The 21,410-nt window shown below is 34.2% G+C and overlaps 1 protein-coding gene across 5 annotated transcripts in view; it reads left to right on the top strand.

Moving 5' to 3' along the window:
* The window catches only part of ZFYVE28 (zinc finger FYVE-type containing 28), a 186,373-nt gene that overhangs the window by 105,535 nt on the left and 59,428 nt on the right, over positions 1–21,410 (top strand). For 2 of the 5 annotated variants that reach the window (XR_012483577.1, XR_012483578.1), the window contains exon 9: positions 19,475–19,640. The exons of 2 other annotated variants lie outside the window; for them this stretch is intronic. The gene's annotated coding sequence lies outside the window, so the exon portion shown is untranslated. Of the gene's footprint in view, positions 1–2,399; positions 2,466–19,474; positions 19,641–21,410 lie in introns of all 5 variants that reach the window. One more of the 5 variants, XR_012483579.1, reaches the window with a different exon arrangement.

Raw genomic sequence — 21,410 nt, forward strand, 5'->3', positions numbered from 1 at the left:
ATTATTGCCCATTATTACTCTTCAAGGGATATGGGTATGCATATATGGGTGTGGATGTGGATATGGGGATTTTCTATGTATATGCACTTTCACACTTCCACGTATATGTGCAAAATGTGGTTTGCTTTCCAGACTTATCACATGATTTCTCCAAGAATATGTTTGTTACGGGAAAACATAAACACTAACATAAGCAAAGCCATCTATAGCAATCAGCATTTATTTACTAGGCACATACCATATACTGGGCACTGGATTGGCACTGGTGTTACAAAAACCAAAAAATGAACTGCTCTCAACGAGGATGTACTCCATCAAGGGAGACCTTATTTACATCTGTGAACCTCAGAATAGATAAATACAAAGCACAGAGAGAATGGAGTGGGCATCAGGAAAGTGGAGAAGGGAGTACTTCAGCTAAGTGGTGGAAAAAGAGAGTGTGAGGGATGGCCTGTGCAAAAGCACCATAGGCAGGTGAGGAAGAGTCATCTTGGTATAGGAGAGAACCCCATCTTGGTTCAGTAGATATGGGGCTGGACTTGGAATCAGAAAGACTAAATTCAAATCTGATCCCAGACACAAGTCACTTTAACCTGTTTGTGCCTCAGTTTCATCATCTGGCCCTCCATTTATGATCGTTCCCCTAAGAATTGAATTGCTTATCTCTATTATTATCACAATTAGTTCTATAGCCATGACCCAAGGAGCTGGTTTAAAAAACACCAGCCCAAAGGCTCCTTGGTTTTTTCTAGTTTGTCTACTTTATTTGAAAACCTTAGAGAGGAAGAGATACTGATACCCATATTGGGGCTTTTGCTACCTTTTTATTCCCGAAATCCAGCTACTATGCTGACAATACTTGTTATTATTTTTATTGTTATTATTATTATTTCTTGACTCTGCTTCAAATATAGGTATATATTGCACCACCAATATCTTTTTTGCAATAAAATATTTAATTTATTATAATCTCATGTGATATTGTAAAATTTTATCAGATCCTAAGAGTTGAAATTGATCATAAAAGAGATCTAGTTCAATGCTTTATTTTACAGATGAGTCAAAAATATTAAATTACTGATCTATGGTCACAAAGGTAGTAAATATTGCTAGAAGTTGAATCAAATTCTCTGATTCTAAGTTTAGCTGGTTTTTTGCTTCCTTCCACTGTCTGATTATTTCAAATAGCTAATTGCAGATCTCAACATAATTCTCTCACAAATATTGTTCATTTAATTTCCTGCTATGGCAGAATCAATTAGCAACATTAGGTAGATTACACCTTGATACAGTTATACAGGCCTTCACACTGCTTATAATATACTTTAACCATATACAGCTTGGAATACAGACTTAGTTTAGTTATAGCCCTAAAAGAAGTTCAACATCATAGACAGATATAGTCTGCATTTTCACTAACAAATATATACTTCCAATAAATGGAGAAAACAAATGAGTGACTAATCCAAAAGTAATAAGAACTTGAACATTCTAATTTGACAATAGGCACAAGTACAATGTATCTTTCACTGTATTTGTTGGGATGAGAAATCAAAAAGATATTGAAGTTTCACATTCTGTACAAATCAAAGAAAATACATATAACATGTATTATTTAAATACTGCCTTATCAGTCAAAAGCAGACAGCCTTCAGCAAGAGATAACTGGGAGAGTTGACCCTAAGTAGCAGCAAGAGTGCCAGTTAATCCCATTCAAATTTTGAATTTTCTTTTTAGCAAATGATGTTTGGAGTATTAAAATGTAAATTTTTCTTGAAATAGAGTTTATTTTCTTTAGCTTCTTCACAAATCACAGTTATTTATAGTTTGACTGAAAAAAACTCAGTCTCAACAGTTCTTTTTTTTTTAATTCATATTATCCCATATAATTGTATACATTCAATTTCTACAAGAGAGGTGATCAAAACTAATTCATTATATTAATGTCTATAACTATTGCAGCTTATTAATATAATCTCCCAGGAAAGAATATTTTAGTACTATGGTTTACTACCTGGAAGGACATTTCAGTAGTTTCACTGAATCCATCTTTTTGTAGCTTTGAATAAAACATAATATAAACCTCTTTCTATATTAACATCTATAGAAACAAATAAACAGCATGGCATCATTTATAGGGTCACTTTCAGTGATTCCAAACAAGAAACTAATAAGTCTCATCAGCATCAAAGGATCCAGCCAAGGTGAAATAATTTCCCAAATGGCCCAACTCTTGAGTAGTATTCTACTTAAGGCCTTTTGATCCAATGGAGAGAGCTAATTGGTAAGTTACTTTTTCCTCTTTAAGGTTTAATACAACATTATTTTAAAAATTCCTTAACAAAATAGTTCTTTTCTTTTTTTACATGACAGCCCTCTATTCTTTTTTTTTTTCTAAGGTGACAGCAACGCTGGACTCCTAACCTTTCATTGAAGTTAATCTTCATCTTCACTTTCATCTCTATGTAAGTTTTACAGCAGGTGCAATAATTAGTCCCTTTGTTCCTTTATTTAAAGCCTTACTTTAGATCTCAGGATTTAATGAATACTGTTCCAAATCATTGATGTTTTGGTAAATGAGGTTTCAAAGTAGAAACTGAGGAAAAGATCAAGAAAAATAGCATGTTTTATATAAATTGGTAAATGTTGCTAGCTGTACAGAACTGTATTTTCAATAGTCAAATAAAGAAAAGTTAAATAAAAAAATGAAAAATATCAAAATTATGGATGAAATGGATGGTAATTTGAAATACACCTAAGATTTGTTGAACAAGTTACTAAGAAACTGTGATACTGTGTTACGTTTTTAAAATAATGTCATGTTTTTCACGAAATATCAAAATCAAATTAGACAATAGGAAGCCTATACTCTCCAATATGTGGTGTACACAAGACTATCAAAACAGCATACCATTTCTCAGTATGTTAATCCCTGGACATGGGATTTTCTAGCATAAGGGAAGAAATGGAAATTCTGAGAAGAGTAGGAGGAAGATGATACAGAAGGAGGAGGAGGAGCAGAACAAAAAGAGAAGAAGGAATAAGTGGAAGAAGAGGAGGAAGACAAAGAAGATGATGACAAGACAGTATTTGGGATGTCTGAGGCAGAGAGTGAAACTGGAGTAGAGACATGGATTGATCTTGGGGTGGTTGGCCAATTATGAGACTATGAGCAGCAGAACTACAGAGATAAGTATAACTATAGCCAGATTAGATTGATATCCAATGGCTATAAGTGACAAGACTTATGAATGCTAAGGTTTTGTTTTGTTTCTCACAATTCTTAATTGAGAATCTTTCCAGCCTATGCTAGGGAGTACAAATGCATCTAATTGGAGAATGGTTGCTAAGGATGTTTCTAATGTCTATATCATTTCATTTTCTGCTTCAGTTAAATGATTTAATTGATTCTGGGCTGGTTTTTTATTTGTTAGCATGGTAATTAATAACTGAGTTTCTAACCCTCAGTTGACTTTGAAACCTTATTATTTATTTATATTATTATTATTTAGAACCTCATAGTTTCATAATGGAGAAGGGATTCAAAACTGAATAAAGGGAAAGAGAAGAAGCATTTTTATAGCTCTTGCTTTGTGCCAAGCATTGTGCTAAGTTTTTTACAAATATCTCATTTAACAATAACCCTAGGAGATAGGTATTATTATCCTCATTTTACAAATGAGGAACCTAATGCAGACAGCTAGTAAAAGCTGAGACTAGATTTGAAATCAAGGCTTCCTGACTCCTAACCCAGCCCTCTAGCTATGCCATTTAACCATATATTTATTTTATATATTATATTATTATACCTACATTATTTACATATATTATATGCATATTATTACATATGTTATACCTACATTAAAACCAGTAATCCATGGGAACTTTCTACTAGAATGGAAAACAGGCTGTAGAAACACACTTTTACAATTAAAAATTAATTTCTTTATTCTTCATGCCTTTAGCAACTTTTTAAGTTATTCTGTGCTGTATGTCTTCATCTTTTTACTCTTTTAGTTCCATTTATCCCTGTATTTCCATGTGTTTTCTCTTTCATACTATTTTAAGCAGTCTATATACTATTCCTTTTGTTCTGTTTTCTTCATTTTGCATTACTTAGTTTGATTTTTCACAATTTAAAATTTTTCCTAATATTTGTATATTTTAATGGCATATTTTGTTGCATCAGTAGGACATGATTTATTTAGCAATTTTGAGTTATCTAGGTTGCTTCTAGTTATTGGCATAGATAATGTAGATGAGATATAGTGGATAGAAAGAAAGAGATAAAAGTATATGTACATAAATATGAATATATAATGTGTATTTAAGGATATACATTTGTGCGTATATCTTTTTTTTTTTAACCTCAATAGCTCTTTTAAATTTATTGATGATACTTTTGGGATCTATTCCCAATAATGGGATTATTGGATAAAAAACCATGACTGACTTTGTAACTTTTATTTTTTCCTACCACACTGCTTTCCAGATATTCATGTCTACCAGCAGTGTCAAAAGACTTGTTTCTTCACAATGCTGAGTTTTGAAAGCACCTTCAGTTATTTTCTGAAGCATTATTTTAGGGATTATGGAGTAGTGAAGGGAGCCCTGGGCTTGGAATCTAGAAGATCTAAATTCACATTTTGCCTGATATGTTTAAAATTTGTGGGACCATGAGCAAGTCATTTAACTCTGCCTCAGTTTCCTAATTTGTAGAATAAAGATAGTAATGGTATCCACCCTACTGAATTAGTGTGAAAATCAAATAAAATAAAGAATGTAAAATGCTTTGCAAATGGTAAAACGCAAAATAAATGCAAAGTTATTATTATTATTATTAACAACTTCTACATGAAGCTTTACCTGGACCTTCTCTACTTTGTATTTAGCTATGTTGTAGTATCCTTTTGTGAGAATAGACTAGGAATTAGAATAGATGGTAAAGATGGATGCCTACTGGTCAGGATAGAAAGCTCCTGAATACTCAGATCCAAGAAATCAAACCCAAGTCCTTTCAGACACATCCAAAAGGAGAGGGGAAAGAACTAAAAAGAGATGGATCTCACCAAGAAAAGCACAGCCATAGTCTCAGAAGAACTGACGCATAGGCTTGTTTCCATTGCACAGGAAGGGAAAAGCCTTTGAGACTGTGGAGAGTGAGGTGATGAGGAGCTCTGACTTCAGGGTACAGGTTGGATTGGGAACAGATGTGAAAAGAGTTGTGGAGGTCAACCCCAGCAAGGCTGAGGCAGTCAAAATACTGTACACAATGTACTGTGCAGACAGATGGACCCAAGAATTTCTCTTCTACACTGTCTCTTCCCTATCTTCTGTCTCTGTATTAGTCTTCCCAACCAACTACAAAAGTTTGACTTTTATTTTGGTCATTTGTTTTCAAAGAAACTGGTTTCTCCAAGATAATATGGTTGGTTATGACACTACTGATTTTTGTATGTCCTTAAGGTAAAGGTCTCCAAGACTGAGCAAATGAGGTGGAACTCTGGGGAAAAACTTTATTATTGTTAACGTTATTCTGTGACTAAATTGGGGGCTCAGAATAAGATATGGACAATTTGCATTGTTTATGAACATACGTGGTTATGGTTTTTATATATACATATATAAATATATGTACACATAAATATACTTGTGTGTGTGTGTGTGTGTGTGTGTGTATAATATATATCCTAAAAACAGAGAAAGGTTATATGACTCAGGACCACTACCTAAACATAAAATACATCTGAGGCCATTCCTGCCCCTCCAGAAAGAACTGAGGGCACTGACTAATGAAAAAGTCACCTTTGAAGAGATGACTTGGAGAGAGGAACTGTGTCAAAAGTTCAGATTTGAATTCAAGTCTCCTGTCTCCAAGTTCAGTGATTTTTCAGCTATAGTGTACTATTACTCTAATAGATTATTTAATGTTTGTGATGATGTTCATTGTTCACCATTTTCAATCTCTTCCAAACTCAAAAAGACATTTAATCCATCTATAAGCATAAGGCATCTGATTAGGTTCCAAGCCTTTGATCTCTTCCAATACTTAACTTTGAACCATATATATGAATTGATGAATCAATATTTCTTATGATTTATAACAATTGACCCACTAAATTAAGAAATTAAAACATTGGCTTTGGATACCTGTTTTATCTAATCAATCACATATTTGATAAAAACATTATAAAAGGCATTGCTTCAAAACTATAAATTGTTTGCCATAAACAATAATGTAAATGTGATCCTTTGCTATCAAAAGATACAGTAGCATATTCAGAGAAAATAACACCCATCAGACAAGGATATTGCTATTACTAAAGAGAAGGTACAATGAACAAACACAAATTCTTTATTATTACCTGAAGAATAGCTTTTTACATTATTAATTTCTTTGTTGTAGTCATATCTCCAATAAAGTTCTCTTCCGATGCCATATCTTTTTTTTCCATGATGCAATTGGGATTAAGTGACTTGCCCAGGGTCACACAGCTAGGAAATGTTAAGTGTCTGAGGTTAGATTTGAACTCAGGTCCTCCTAACTTCAGGGCTGGTGTTCTATCCACTGCATCAATTAGCTACCCCCGATGCTATATCTTGAGGTAGAATTGAACCTTCATTTTAAAGGGATATCCCAGAAAACCACAAACTTACTTACCTAGGCTGGAAAGAGTTTAAAAATGACCTAGGGTAGTGAACTACATGTCTTGTCTAAGGACCAGAATTGTAAAAGTGTTATTCTTTTTATTAAAGAGATCAAACTTGCTGCAGCAATGATTTTAAATAAAAATCTTCCTCAAATATTAAAGCAATTTAATAAGAATTTACAATATATATTATTATGTTAAAGATTTTTACTATCTGAACCTCAACATATGATCACATTTTCAGAAGTAAGACATTTTCCCCAAGTTGTACTGGAGAAAAGAAAAAAAACATTGAATTTAGAGTTGGAGAATCCAAGTTTAAATTTCAGCTAAAGATACAGTGAAAAATAATTATTATAAAGATAAAAAAGGAAAATTATTTGGAGAGCCTGATGTTGGTGCATAGGGAGATTGTCAACAAACAGATATAAATAGTTTATAAAAGATGGAAGAAAATATAGCTAATTGAGGATGAATAGAATCACATGATACAATTCTTTTAGTGTCAAGTGTGATAACAATCATATTTTGTCAAGAATCTTTTATTGCATATTTATTTGATTGACTTAGTCACAAGACTAGACATTTTATACACTTTTTAGGTGTTTTCATTCTTACCCCAGACTTAAACCATGATATTGAGAGAGATATGTATATGTGAATGTATATATAAATCCACACAAAAACAACTGATACAAGGTAATTGGGTTTTAAAAGTATAGATGTTGATATTTGATCTGACCCTTGAAGAAGATGAGGGATTCTCAGAAGCTAAGATAAGAAGAGAGTATACTCCAGATGTAGGGACCAGCCTGGAGATGAAAACTAATATATCCTGTATAAGAAATAGAAAGAAAACCTATTTGGCTGAATGAAAAAGCGTATAAAATAGAATAATGTATAAAGAGTCTATATTAAGATAATTTGGACTAGGTTGTAAAGGATATTAAATGCCAAACAGAGGTGATTCAGAAACCTTGAAAGAAAAAAAATGAATGAGAAAAGAAAAATAATGAAATCAAATAATAAATGAGAAAGAAAAAAATGTCTCTAATTGGGATAGATATTAAATTATTGAGAAAGAAGGAGGAAATAAAAGGGAAAAAATCTCAGAATGGCATAGATTTGTGTCTTATCTCTGTTGGTTATTCCGTATAGTTTGGTAAGAAAGAGTACAATACCAAAGCTTCATTTCCTGAATAGATCTCAGACCTCTAGGCAAACTGAGTCATTGGGTTGACCCTTCAAAAATATTTCTAGCATTTTAACTTAATTTGTCTATTGAATTAGTCTCAGTATCAAGTTGAAATAAGGGCCAATAACCTATACCTAAAGATTTCTGCACCTCATTTGATGATTTGGAAAATCACACCTTAATTTTATCTGTTTTATTGTTTTTTAAATTTTATTTTATTAAATATTTCACAATTACATTTTAATCTGGTTTAAACTGCATTGGGAATATTGTCGACTGTATGTTTGATACTTCTGGGCTGGGTTACAGCTTCTTTAGAGCTTCTAAAGATCAGACAAAGTGAAAGATGGCAAAGGGCTGAAAACATAGAGATCTTTGATGAGAGCTCTGCTACTAGCAGCCATCCAATGCTCACAGATAGATAAAGATAGGTTCAGGCCATGATTTTCAGAGGTTTGTCAGAAAATCACTCTCTCATTGCAGACAACTGTAGACCTTATAGATGAAGAATTAGATTTGCTTCCAAATTCATGTATTTCTATAAAAGAGGAAAATAACACGCTCAATTTCTTAGATATCTCAGGACATCCCCCTTCACCCCAAAAAAGACAAGAAGGTAACCCAAAAGGAAAATGCTTCAGCAAAACTGTGATTAAAGAAAAGATTTTGGAATTTGACCATTCAGTCAATAAACATTTATTTGGCATACATTATGTATCAGCACTGGGAAAAAAGGAAGAGTCAAAAGACAATTCCTGTCCTCAAGGAGCTCACAATCTAATGGGGAAGCAACAATCAAGGACATACAAAGACATTAGAAAAGAATAATAACTGGATAGCATGATTTTCAAAAGAAAAAAATAACTGAAGAATTGTGTTTTCTCGTTATTTTAGGTGGACCTCATATCAGTGTTTTCACATTTGCTTCAGTATATCTACCTTTGCATTTCAAATAACAGTTAACATAATAAACTACAGATGCTTATTCTACTAGCTCATTCTTTTCTAGTCCAGAATCATTATATAACCTGATTTCTTTAAGCAGTAGAAAGTTGTCCTATATTCTCTCTGATCCTATCCACCAGCACTAGTAAGAACTAGGTTCCCACTAGCCCCAATTGTTAGTAGTGGTTCAAATGTTGCTGAATAAACAGCATGATAGAGTGAATAGAGCAGTCAGCATTTTTGCCTCTGATATTGATTGTGTGACTTTGGGAAAGCTTGGCTCAAGGCCTGACACTCAGTAGGTACTTATAAATGTTTATTGAATTGAATTGGAATAATTTCTCAGTGTGCTAATCAACTCTTTAAGAGAAATTGTCAGCCTACATTGTTGGAGACAATCAAGTTGAGAGGGATGTCCTTATCTCTACATTCACTTTTTTTTTTACACATATTTATTTGAAGCCACATTTCTGAAAAACAAAGGGAAAAGAAACTATTACCATGATTTGTTTTATATTTGATAGTATTATTCTTCCGGGAAAGAGGTAAAATGAGTAATAGATACAGGACTAATCACAGAGATAAAGTGACCTGTGCTCAGTTTTCATCTCTGAAAGTAGATTGCTACTTGATTTCCCTTGTTAATTACTTTTTTTTTTAATTAAAGTTTTTTATTTTTCAAAACATATGCATGGACAATTCTTCAACATTAACCTTTGCAAAACCTTGTGTTCCAATTTTCCTTCCTTTCCCCCATGCCCTGCCCTAGATGGCAAGTAGTCCAATATATGTTAATCATAGTAGAAATATATGTTAAATTCAATATACGCATATATAATTATACAATTGTTGTGTCACACAAGAAAAATCAAATCAAACCAGTAAAAAAAAGAGAGAGAGAGAAGCAAAATAAAATGCAAGCAAACAATAACAAAAAAATGCTGTTGTGGTCCACACTCAGTTTTCATGGTCCTCTCTCTGGGTATCGATGGCTGTCTTCATCACTGAACAGTTGGAACTGATTTGAATCATCTCATTGTTGAAGAGAGCCATGTCCATCAAATTGATCATCATATAATCTTGTTGCCATGTATAATGATTTCTGCTCATTCACTTAACACCAGTTCATGTAAGACTCTCCAGGCCACTCTGAAATCATCCTGTTGGTCGTTTCTTACAGAATAAAAATATTCCATAAGATTCATATATCATAATTTATTCAGCCATTCTCCAATTGATGGACATCCATTCAGTTTCCAATTTCTAGCCACTACATAAAGGGCTGCCACAAACATTTTTTGCAAATGTGGGTCCCTTTCACTCCCTTAAGATTTCTTTGGGATATGAGCCTGGTGGAAACACTGATGAATCAAAGGATATGTACGGTTTGATAATTTTTTGAGCATAGTTTCAAATTGCTCTCCAGAATGTCTGGATCCATTCACAGTTCCACCAACAATGTATCAGTGTCCCAGTTTTCCCACATCCCCTCCAACATTCGTCATTATCTTTTTCTGTCTCGCTAATAATATTATTGATAATTTTTGGAAGAGCAACAAAGATTTTTTGAACTATTAAAAGAAAAATTACTTTAAATATTTCAATATATTTCATTTTAAGTTTCTTTTTAAGCATTGTCTAATGTATACATTAGTATAATAGTTTATATATATATGTATGAGTAAATAAAATAACATATATACAGTTCATTTTGAAAGTTCTTTGTTGCCAGGTTGCATAATCAAAAGTTTGGAGACCGTACTTCCTTTGGGAAATATCTTTTCTAATTGTCAGTTGTCTTAAAACAAAGAGGGAATCAAGAAAATAAAATGTTAAAAAAGAAGTGGTACAATTAGTAGGGAGAGAGAAAGTTAAGCATTTATATAGCATCTTTTATGTACTCAGCTTTACAAATATTATTTCATTTGATCCTCACAACAATCTTTCAAGGTAGGTGCTATGATTATTAGCCTCATTTTGTAACTGAGGCAAACAGAGTTTAAGCAACTTTGCCTTCACATAACTAAGGTTGTGTTTGAGGATGTAGTTGAACTCAGGTTTCCCTGACTCCAAGCCTAGTGCTCTGTTCGCTATGCTACCAGCTGCCTTTTATTTTTTAGGTTTTTTTTTCCCAGCAAAAAAAGAATCTTAAAAATAAAGTATTGCAGTTTTTTTAAAGGAAAAAAAGTAATGAATTGATGCTTCTTAACTACATTAATGTATCTTTTGAAAGAGGGAAAAACACATACAAAGTAAAAGAACCTTTTCACTGAAAGTACTTTTCTGACCATTACTAGTATCTATTTTATTTCATGATTATTAGTAAAAATAATTTGTCATGTAGAAGAGAGGAATATTAAACATTGAGCTACTTCATTTGTCAGATATGCTGAGTATGCCCCTAATTTATGGGGCAAATTAATTGTTTCCTGTTATATAGTTTCTACTGCTAAGTAAATAAAAATGTAGGTTACATTAATTTATTTATATATGTTGTAATCATTTATGTTTGAATTTTAGCACAAGCCCCCATCTTTCTTTGCCTACACTTTATAATGGTCTCTTGACCACTATTTTTGATTTTAATCTGTTTTCTCTATAAACTATCCTTCAAATAATGACTTATTAAGTATTGTCACACATTGGTCTGATCATGTAACTCCTCAAAATCCTTTCATGATTTCTCATCATCTACCCAGCAAAGCCTGGCATTCAGGTATCCTAGCAATCACTTAAGTGACTCACCCAGCACTACAGACTTAAGAAGTACTGAAAGGAGATTTGAACACAGGTCTCATAATTTCCTCTTGGCTTCCCTCACTTCCTTCAAGTCCCAGTTAAGTCCTATCTTTTGCAAGAATCCTGTTCTGAAAAAAACAAAAACAAAAACAAAAAAAGAAAGAAAAAAATAATAAATAAAAAAACAAGAAGCCTGTTCTGAGCCCACTTAATGTTAATGCCTTCCCTTTGTGTTTAATTCTAGTTTACCCTTTTATATAACTTGTTTGTACATGGCTTTTCATATATTGTCTTTCTCTTTAGAATGTGAATTCCTTGAGGGTAGGAACTGTTTTTGTCTTTTTATCCCCACTGCTTAGCACAATGTTTAGAACACAGAATATGCTTAATAAATCCTTGTTAACTATTGTTGAAATTCGTAAGGGAGTTATTAAATTATTTTAAATTATTTTCTTGGAGAGAATAAATAATGTTTTTAATCTAGTTATTTCAGTCATTGCCAAGTTTTCTTGTCATGCTTTTCTCTAATCAAAAAGAAGTTTACATCTTGGAAAAGAAAAGATATTACCATATTCTGGAAAATTCTATGATATTTTTCTAATAAGTTAGGATGATAATTTCCACCTTCATAGTTCATCCACCTTGGTAATGTAGAACAGCCATAATTCTGAGTTTGTGATGTGATTATATAGGACCAGATAAAGAAAGTTGAATTTTGAAGGAATGAATCTCTGGGGGTTTTTTTTTTATTAATTTTATAATTATAACATTTTTTCGACAGTGTATATGCATAGGTAATTTTTTACAACATTATTCCTTGTACTCCCTTCTGTTCTGAATTTTTCCCCTCCTTCCCTCTACCCCCTCCCCTAGATAGTAGGCATTCCCATACATATTAAATATGTTATAGTATATCCTAGGTACAATATATATGTGCAGAATGGAATTTTGTTGCTGTTGTTGTTGTTGCAAAGGAAGAATTGGATTCAGAAGGTAAAAATAACCTGGGGAGAAAAACAAAAAATGCTAACAGTTTACACTCATTTCCCAGTGTTCCTTCTCTGGATGTAGCTGATTCTGTCCATCACTGATCAATTGGAATTGGATTAGCTCTTTTCTGTGTTGAAGATACCACTTCCATCAGAATATATCCTTATACAGTATCATTGTTGAAGTGTATAATGATCTCCTAGTTCTGCTTATTTCACTCAGCATCAGTTCATGTAAGTCTCTCCAAGCCTCTCTGTATGAATCTTTGTTTAATTGCAAATATTTCTTGTAGCAGAAATGCCAAGGGAAATTACCAAAAAACAAACTAAAAGTAAATAGATTAGGGTTTAAGTTTGATAGATTATTTTCTTCAGTGTGTTAGCCTTTCTTTCATGTTGAATACACTTATGGATTAATTTTGTTTTTTATGTTACCATAAATATTTTTAAAAAAATTTTATTTTACTGGTGTATTTTTCTAATTACAAGTAAAGATGGTTTTCAACATTAATTTTTTCTAAGATTAAGTTCCAATGTTTTTTCTCCCTCCTTCCCTTATATTTCCCCTCTCTAAGACAGCAAACAAACTAATATAGGTTATACATGTACAATCAATTTTTAACATATTTCCATATGTTGGAAAAGAAAAATCAAAACCAAAGGGGAAAAAAAGCACAAGAAACAACAATAACAACAACAACAAAAAGTTGAAAGCACTATGCTTTGATCCACATTCATTCTCCATAGTTCTTTCTCTGAATGTGAATGACATTTTCCATCTAAAGACTGTTGGAATTGTCTTGGATCACTATTGCTGAGAAGAGCTAAGTCTGTCACAGTTGATCATTAGTCTTGCTGTTACTGTGCACAATGTTTTCCTGATTCCGCTCACTTCACTCAACATCAGTTCATGTAAATGTTTCCAGGGTTTTCTGAAATCAGCCTGCTCATCATTTCTTAGAGAACAATAACATTCTATAACATACATATACCATAACTTATTCAACCATTTCCTCAATTAATGGACATCCACTCAGATTTCCAGTTTCTTACCACTACAAAAAGAGCTGCTACAAAGATTCTTGTAGATATAGGTTCCTTGCCTTCTTTTATGATCTTTTTGAGATACCAACTGAGTATTTGACACTGCTAGGTCAAAGGGTATGCACAGTATTATAGACCTCTGGGCAGTTTCAAATTGCTCTACAGAATGGCTGGATTAGGTAACAACTCCACCAACAATGTATTAGTGTCCCAGTTTTCCCATATCCCCTCTAGCATTTGTCATTATCTTGTCATCTTAGCCAGTCTAGTAGGGGTGAAGTGTAGTGCCTTAAAATTGTCTTAATTTTTACTTCTCTAATCAATAGCGTTTTTTTTCAGAAGATTTATAGGAAGATTTAATTTCTTCATCTGAAAATGGTTCATATCCTTTGACTATCAATTTGGGAATGACTTATATTCTTATAAACTTGACTCAGTTCTCTATTATATTTTAGAAATGATGCATTTATCAGAAACACTGGCTGTAAAATTTGTTTCTGATTTCCTTCTAATCTTAGCTGCATTGGTTTTGTTTGTGCAAAGACTTTTTTAATTTAATGTAATCAAAATTATTATGTATTAATTTTAAATTCAAAATAATTTTTTTTAAAAAAGCAAGGTTCATTTTCAAGGGATATATAGGTTCTATTCAAACACAACCCAATTAAGAAAAAGTATTTTCTTAGTCTTCTTAAGTTTAGAATATCACTGGATATTAATGGCCTCTAACCTGTGGATGACTAGAGCTGAACAGAGCTGCTTAGTGACAAGAGAGTCAGGAAACAAACAGAAGTTTAATTTCAAAGTGAAGGGAACAGTTTGTAAGCAAGGTGACACACTAGATATTGTGACAGGGCCTCCACCTCTAGTCAAGGGACCCACTTTCCTGTAGGCAGATCTCAGTACTTACACTAGTGACTATGCAGTGAATTATAGTCCTGACAATGAGCACAACAGCAACAATGTAACAAGTTTGATTCATAGTGGAGCATCATGATCAGAACTTATAGGAGTTTGTTGGATGCTTAAAGAATACCTGACATTGGTCTTGGATTTTGCTATGGCTGAGGTCATTCAGGGGGGAGTACAAAAGTTTGCTATGCTGAGCTTAGGATACAGCTTGCTTGCTGGATCTTAGTTCTGATAAACAGGGTGATCTTCTGTTTTCTTGACAAACTGTCCCATTAGTTTTGGCAGAGGTTAAAATTTAGTTTGACCCCAAATATCCCAAACATATATTCAAGTCCCCAATTTGAAATTCCCATAGATGACAGAAGAAAGGATCACTTAACTAGACTAGAACTGGTTGCATTTTAAATTTAAAGGTAATTTAATGCAATGCTAATAAAAGTTTTTTAGAGTACTTTGAAAGTTGCAAAGTACATATGTCATACAATTTGATGTTCACAACAACCCTATTAGGTGGGTAATTATCATTAGGTAGGTAGTTATCATTATTTCCATTTTTCAAATAAGAAACTAAGGAGAACTAAGTGACTTGCCTATGCTCACAAAACTAATAAGTTTTGGAGGACAAGATTCAAAGTCTGGTACCTTCAGACTTAGTGGAGTCTCATTGCCCAGTGACCCAGGACAAGTTATTTAAATTCTATTTAAATTCATTGCCCTTCATCCGTAAAATGAGAGGTGTGAGCAGGATGACTTCTAAGGACCCTTCCAGATCTAAATCCATGATCTTCCCTGTCCAGTAATATTGCTAGTATACTATACTCCCTCATAGTGTTTCTTCTGTGTTGTTTCATATCTCACATTGTAACCTACAGAGCAAAAACTCTAGCATCTTCACCTGTCGTACAGCTATGTTGTTCCCTATTAGCTGAATGCCATACATAGTAAAGGCTTTTATTAGGCTTTAGAGAAAGGTATAGAGAGATAGATCTGAAGCCTTGTAGCAAGAGGTGAGTGAGAAGACTGAATGTGTTTATCTTCCTCCCTTGTACCTTCCCTTTCATCAAACTTGAAGGTACCACATATTTCAAAATCATTCATATTGGCAGTCTCTTCATCTTCTTTATGGGCACCCCTGAATCATCATGGCAGTTAAGTTTGCCTTGCTTTTCTCTTGGTGAGAGGCAGGGTAGCCCTTCAGTCAGTCTGAGCCTATCTGCTCCTGAATATGATGAAATAGTAGGCTCCTCCTTCAAGGGACTCAGACTCTGCCTGAGAGTTCCTGCTTGTCATGGGCTTCCCTGATATAGGTTCTACTTGGAACCCTATATGTCTGATACTGAGTTCATAGTTACTTCTGTGGTATATTTCCACCACAGGTTTCAGGATCTGTTCTTACTGGGTTTTGCTTATGGCCTTTCCCTTGCAATTTGTCCAAGGTCATTGGAACCCACTAGACTCTTCTTGGAATGTCTTGAGACTATTTTTCCTGCTAGGTTAGGGCTAGGTCAGGGCCTTATTGGGCCTGATCAGCTATCTGCTTCTGTGTTAGCCGAGAGTGTTGTGCTGTCCCCTCTTCCCCACAATTCCCAAGCTGTTCCTTCCCTGGGCTTAGGGAGTGAACTACAGCTTTGGGGAAAGCTTGAGGACCTGCCTAGCTTTGACAGGGTATGTTGTGCTGGAAATGCCCCAAACACATCAATCACTTGGGAACAGTTCAGGTATGGCTACTCCTGGATTCCATGAAGCCCAGGCAAGACTAAGAGTTGCAACTGCTCAGATCCTGTTTATCCCAGGATCTGTCTGGAGATTCATGGATTGGATGTTGAAATCTAGAATGAGTCTTTCCAGTTCCTAGTAGAGAGATGTGCCTCTAAGTCTCTCAGTACTACAGAGTTTGCAAGGGATCTGGGATGCTCAGCATCATGATGCTCCTATCTTCCCATAATATGAAGTCTTCATATTCATCATTTCTTTTTTTATTAATTTTATAATTATAAAAAATTTTGACAGTATATATGCATGAGTATTTTTTTTATAACATTATCCCTTGTATTAATTTTTCCAAATTTTCCCCTCCCTCCCTTTACTCCCTCCCCTAGATGACAGGCAATCCCATACATTTTACATGTGTTACAGTATAACTTAGATACAATATATGTGTGTAAATCCCATTTTCTTGTTGCACGTTAAGTATTGGATTCCGAAGGTATAAGTAACCTGGGTAGATAGACAGTAATGCTAACAGTTTACATTCAATTCCCAGTGTTCCTTCTCTGGGTTATAGTTGTTTCTGTTCATCATTGATCAACTGGAAGTGAGTTGGATCTTCTTTTATGTTGAAGATTTCCACTTCCATCAGAATACATCCTCATATAGTATTGTTGTTGAAGTGTACAGTGATCTTCTGGTTCTACTCATTTCACTCAGCATCAGTTCATGTAAGTCTCTCCAAACCTTTCTGAATTCATCCTGCTTGTCATTTCTTACAGAGCAATAATATTCCATAACCTTCATATACCATAATTTACTCAACCATTCTCCAATTGATGGACATCCATTCATCTTCCAGTTTCTAGCCACTATGAATAAAGCTGTCACAAACATTTTGGCACATACAGGTCCCTTTCCCCTCTTTAGTATTTCTTTGGGATATAAGCCCAGTAGTAGCACTGCTGGATCAAAGAGTATGCACAGTTTGATAACTTTTTGGGCATAGTTCCAAATTGCTCTCCAGAATGGCTGGATTCTTTCACAACTCCACCAACAATGCATTAGTGTCCCAGTTTTCCCACATCCCCTCCAACATTCATCATTATTTGTTCCTGTCATCTTGGCCAATCTGACAGGTGTGTAGTGGTATCTCAGAGTTGTCTTAATTTGCATTTCTCTGATCAATAGTGATTTGGAACACTCTTTCATATGAGTGGATATAGTTTCAATTTCATCATCTGAGAATTGTCTATTCATATCCTTTGACCATTTATCAATTGGAGAATGGTTTGATTTCTTATAAATTAGGGTCAGTTCTCTATATATTTTAGAAATGAGACCTTTATCAGAACCTTTAACTGTAAAAATATTTTCCGAATTTGTTACTTCCCTTCTAATCTTGTTTGCATTAGTATTGTTTGTACAGAAACTTTTTAGTTTGATACAATCAAAATCTTCTATTTTGTGATCAATAATGATCTCTTGTTCTCCTCTGGTCATAAATTCCTTTCTCCTCCACAAGTCTGAGAGGTAGACTATCCTCTGTTCCTCTAATCTATTTATGGTCTCATTCTTTATGCCTAAATCATGGACCCATTTTGATCTTATCTTGGTCATATTCATCATTTCTTACAGAATACTACCATTCTGTAGTTGATTGTTAGGCATTTATTTTGTTTCCAATTGTTTATTACCACAATAACTACCACTGAAGTTAATTTGATGTGTATGGGACCATTCTTTATACCTTTGATCTCCTTGGAATGCATACCTCGTCTGGGTGAAAGAGTATGGTCATTTTAGTTACTTTCTTTGCATAAATCTAAATGGCTTTCTAGAATAATTAGGCCAATTCATAGGTCTATAACAGTATTCTTACTAATGTGCCTTTTTTCCCTCAAGTCTACCAATATTGCCTGCTTTTTTGACTTTTGTCAGCTTTGCCAATTGCTGAGTGTGAGGTAAAATTTTAGAGAGGTTTTGAATTATATCTCATTTATTTAGTAGTAATTTGGAGTAATATTGTGTATGATTTGGAAGAGTTTACAATTTGCTTGCAAACTATTCATTATTATTTGATCACATCTGCTGGGGAAAGGCTCTTAGTCTTAGATATTTGTCTTGGTAGAGGAGCATCTTTTAATAGTTTGCATTTATAATTGCCACTTAATTAGCTTTTAAGCTCTTTAGATGTTTTATAAGATTTAGCTCAGACTGTGGTATAAAATTCATGGGAACAAATTTAGAATTTGGGATATGAAAGGATTCTGACTTCATAATCAGAGACAAATAGTAACCAAAGTGTCTTTTCTCGAAAGTTTCAAAACCAATCTTTTTGTCTTATGAATTCAGATATTTACTCGAGGTAGGATTAGTGTTTCATAGAATCAGAAACCTTTTGAGAAGAAAGGGATTTCAAAGCTCCCATATCTTTTGGATCTTTGGCAAATTGGATCTTTTGGAAAACTTTGGCAAATTAAGTGACTTGCCCAGTGATCATGGAAATCTGGCCAAACCTCTTGCCTTTTTGAGGAATGGTATTATCCACATTTTACAGAAGAAACAACTGAAACACAGAAAATTTAAGTGGCTTTCAGTAAATTCATATTGGGTTCTTATTGTTTACAAAGCACTGTCCTAGGTGCTGAGAAAGATGCATCTTATTGTCATAGAAGTTATAATTTATCACAAACTATACCCAAGTTAATTAAACTGTTGGCATTATGGATCAGTCTCTATCCAACAGTCATCAAGGTTGACACACTATGGGGGTACTGAACCATATTCAGGTAGCCATTTTCATTATAATGAAACCAGAAAGCATAAACAAGTTGCAGCTAAATAGAATAAAGGCTCCCAAGTTCTCCTTGGAGAATCAAATAAAATAATTGACAAAATTATTATATGGGCCAGTAATTTGTTCACTGAGAATTCCTTATACCAATGAAATAACAGGTCCAAATCTACACCTCTTTCCCCCTGAAAAATCACTTAGCACTACAACCAGAAAAGATTCGGGGGAGGGAGGAAATAAATGGAAATGGAAAGGGGAAAGTACATTTGACATACTAGACTTTAAATTCTATTATCTAACAAAGGTATTAAGAGTTGATGTTTATTCTTGGCTCCATGGTTTCATTGGTACTCTTTCCTCCAGGTTTATGTATAATTTACATATTCCTTCTTTAAACTGCAGATTTTGGCCAGGTCTTTCTTTAAATCTCCCATCATATCCTCAAGGGCAATAAGAAACATCATTTAATGGCACACTTGGTCATCTTGCCTTGCAGTGCTCACAATGTGCATAAGCAAAAAACCACCACGAAGATAAATGCAGCTTTTGCACCAACATCTGTTGTAGAGGATGAAGAAGTATTGAAAGTTTATGAAGAACTAAACAAGAGCCTTCTAACAAAGTCAACATATTACTTGCTATTCGTTGACTTCAGTGCCAAGGTGAGCATGGAAAAGAGATAAAACTATGCTGCAGATATGGTTTAGAAACAAAGATGAAAACATTAGGTAAGGGAATTAAAAATTATATATCATGTTCTGGTGGGAAAATTGTTGAGCAGAGGCAGTATGATAAAGACAATAGATAGTGCTTTTTGGAATCAGGAATACCCAAGTACTCACCGGTCATATAACTAGGCAGGAAACATCATCTCAGTGCTTAGGCAGACAAAACTATTGTCAGAATGCATTGGTAGAAGTGATTTGTTCACTGAGAATTCTTATACCAATGAAATAACAGGTCCTCTTTCCCCCTGAAAAATCACTTAGCACTACAACCAGAAAAGATTCGGAGGAAGGAGGAAATAAATGGAAATGGAAAGGGGAAAGTACATTTGACATACTAGACTTGAAATTCTATTATCTAACAAAGGTATTAAGAGTTGATGTTTATTCTTGGCTCCATGGTTTCATTGGTACTCTTTCCTCCAGGTTTATGTATAATTTACATATTCCTTCTTTAAACTGCAGATTTTGGCCAGGTCTTTCTTTAAATCTCCCATATGAGAAATCAGACATGGCAAAAGTCTTCTTGTAGTTCTCTTAATATTTTGTGTTTGCCAGTTCAATTCAGCAAACCTTTATTAAGGACTTATATGTACTGTGCTATATACTGGAGATACAAAGTCAAAAAATGAACCAGTACCTGATCTCAGAAATTCACGTTATAATGGAAGAAAGAAAAAACACATGTACAAATATGTAGAGGGTCACAGTCAGTGGGGAAACTCTGGGTAAGGTATAAGACCCTTCAGCCCAGAGGGAACCTGCTAACAATGTCTGGTTCAGCTCCCCATATCCCCTTAAGGCTCTCAGCCTTCCTGAGAAGTCAGGGGGCGGTGACAACCTGTGTTGAGATTGAAGCAGTGATATCAGGGAGAGGAGTGATACCAAGTGACAAACTATATAGCAAGTTGTTTATGTGGTCCTATGTGCTCAAAGTTGTTTTTGTTATATTATAAAAAGGGGAAAGCCCTTGAAATAAATGGACTCCATTTTCCCACCATTCTCAGGAATCCTACCTCATCACTTCTCCACTAGGAAGGAATATTTTAATCACCCTGGTGTGGGGGCTCTAGAAAGCAAGAGTATGTTTTGTCACCCCAGCTTGAAGGCTTTAGAAAGCAGGACGCAACACAGATAAATAAATACAAAATTGGACAAAAATAACTATATAAAATGATTTCTGAGGTGCAAGCAATAAGACAATATTAACAATAATTCAGCATGTGGATTATTCCTCTGTTGTCCCATGCCCTCACCATAGAAGGAGTGATAGCCCCATCTTCTTTTCAAACAGTTCATGTCTTTGATAGTCTTTTATATTACTTCTACAAGACAGTGTATCCATTAAGGTGATGTCTGTCATGCAGAGCTAAGATCATGCAAAATTACTTAATAGCTGCAATTACAGATAACTTTTTCAATTGTCCTCTTTTTATCAGGAAAAAGGAGATATGAAAGAGGAAGATGTTTGCCATTATCATTAATAATGTCCTGTGCAAAGGTCAGATAAAAGAGAGATTTCTCCTAGGTGGTGAAGTCTCCAACATCTTTCTTTTTGCATGTGACCATGTGTCAATTGCACCAAACCCCAGATCTTTGCCAGACCTCCTCAGTGAAATATACAGTCAGTCATAAGAGATTCTCCCAGGAATCATGTAGGAAAAGCCAAATAGGTGAAGAGTAGCTTTTGTCCATATGATGGCACAT

The sequence above is a fragment of the Sminthopsis crassicaudata genome, chromosome 6 (assembly GCF_048593235.1).
Source record: "Sminthopsis crassicaudata isolate SCR6 chromosome 6, ASM4859323v1, whole genome shotgun sequence".
Lineage (NCBI taxonomy): Eukaryota > Metazoa > Chordata > Mammalia > Dasyuromorphia > Dasyuridae > Sminthopsis > Sminthopsis crassicaudata.